Here is a 2,486-nt window from a genome sequence, read left to right as displayed (position 1 = left end):
AACCCAACCACCCACTTTATCATGGTGTTGTGAGCCGTCCACACCCCATACCTGCCCACGTACGCTCGTTCCTTGTGGTATGTGGTAGTGAACGGCAAATTAGCAACACTCTAGCGCCTCCATTCCATCCATCTCACTGACGTCCTTGTGGTATGTGGTAGTGAACGGCAAATTAGCAACACTCTAGCGCCTCCATTCCATCCATCTCACTGACGAACCTTTGTGCCTGAATTGCGCAGTCTTCGATTCGGACGCGCACTGCAGCCGGGATCTTATACAACGTATGCTAGCGCTCCTGTTGCGAAGACAGCCAGAGAATTTCACGCCGGACGAACTCCTACACCAAGATACCATTTACTTTCCCACTACCAGAACGAACGCCGTCAAGTGGCTGAAGAGCATGGTGCTGCATTACATTTTGCAAGCCGCTCCCAAAAGCGCTCTTGACTTGTGGTTCCACCTGACGACGATTCATAAGGTGTTCCACCGCCATGGATTGTATCGAACACGACTAACGAACTACTTAGGTGTATTTCGATGATCCTCCTGCCCATAGGGGCGCCCCGAGTACCAGAAGCCACACTTGAAAATGATTCACGGCACACTATTGATCCACTGAGAAAATGGTTTAGAGGGAGTCCCCCTTACATTTGTTACGCAAAGATGACTCGGAAGCTTCTGGTGGCGGTAGTAGAATCCAGTTAAAAATAATTAAAAAACAACAAGAAAAAGAAGAAAACTAAAAATATAAAAGTAAATAAATACATGAAAAAAGAATATATATATATATATATATATATATATATATATATATATATATATAGGGTGTTACAAAAAGGTATGGCCAAACTTTCAGGAAACATTCCTCACACAAAAAGACAGAAAATATGTTATGTGGACATGTGTCCAGAAACGCTTACTTTCCATGTTAGAGCTCATTTTATTACTTCTCTTCAAATCACATTAATCATGGAATGGAAACACACAGCAACAGAACGTACCAGCGTGACTTCACTTTGTCACAGGAAATGTTCAAAATGTCCTCCGTTTGCGAGTATACATGCATCCACCCTCCGTCGCATGGAATCCCTGATGCGCTGAAGCAGCTCTGGAGAATGGCGTATTGTATCACAGCCGTCCACAATACGAGCACTAAGAGTCTCTACATTTGGTACCGGGGTTGCGTAGACAAGAGCTTTCAAATGCCCCCATAAATGAAAGTCAAGAGTGTTGAGATCAGGAGAGCGTGGAGGCCATGGAACTGGTCCGCCTCTACCAATCCATCGGTCACCGAATCTGTTGTTGAGAAGCGTACGAACACTTCGACTGAAATGTGCAGGAGCTCCATCGTGCATGAACCACATGTTGTGTTGTACTTGTAAAGGCACATGTTCTAGCAGCACAGGTAGAGTATCCAGTATGAAATCATGACAACGTGCTCCATTGAGCGTAGGTGGAAGAACATGGGGCTCAATCAAGACATCACCAACAATGCCTGCCCAAACGTTCACAGAAAATCTGTGTTGATGACGTGATTGCACAATTGCGTGCGGATTCTCGTCAGGCCACAAATGTTGACTGTGAAAATTTACAATTTGATCACGTTGGAATGAAGCCTCATCCGTAAGGAGAACATTTGCACTGAAATGAGGATTGACACAGTATTGGATGAACCATTCGCAGAAGTGTACCCGTGGAGGCCAATCAGCTGCTGATAGTGCCTGCACACGCTGTACATGGTACGGAAACAACTGGTTCTCCTGTAGCACTCTCCATACAGTGAAGTGGTCAACGTTACCTTGTACAGCAGCAACTTCTCTGACGCTGACATTAGGGATATTGTCAACTGCACGAAGAATTGCCTCGTCCATTGCAGGTGTCCTCGTCGTTCTAGGTCTTCCCCCGTCACGAGTTAAAAATGGTTCAAATGGCTCTGAGCACTATGGGACTTAACATCTGTGGTCATCAGTCCCCTAGAACTTAGAACTACTTAAACCTAACTAACCTAAGGACATCACACACATCCATGCCCGAGGCAGGATTCGAACCTGCGACCGTAGCGGTCACGCGGTTCAGACTGAAGCGCCTAGAACTGCACGGCCACACCGGCCGGCGCGAGTCATAGGCTGGAATGTTCCGTGCTCCCTAAGAAGCCGATCAATTGCTTCGAACGTCTTCCTGTCGGGACACCTTCGTTCTGGAAATCTGTCTCGATACAAACGTACCGCGCCACGGCTATTGTCCCGTGCTAATCCATACATCAAATGGGTATCTGCCAACTCCGCATTTGTAAACATTGCAGTGACTGCAAAACCACGTTCGTGATTAACACTAACCTGTTGATGCTACGTACTGATGTGCTTGATGCTAGTACTGTAGAGCAATGAGTCGCATGTCAACACAAGCACCGAAGTCAACATTACCTTCCTTCAATTGGGCCGACTGGCGGTGAATCGAGGAAGTACAGTACATACTGACGAAACTAA

Source organism: Schistocerca serialis, chromosome 3, assembly GCF_023864345.2.
Source record: "Schistocerca serialis cubense isolate TAMUIC-IGC-003099 chromosome 3, iqSchSeri2.2, whole genome shotgun sequence".
Classification (NCBI taxonomy): Eukaryota; Metazoa; Arthropoda; class Insecta; order Orthoptera; family Acrididae; genus Schistocerca; species Schistocerca serialis.
Note: the sequence above shows the minus strand (reverse complement) of the source record.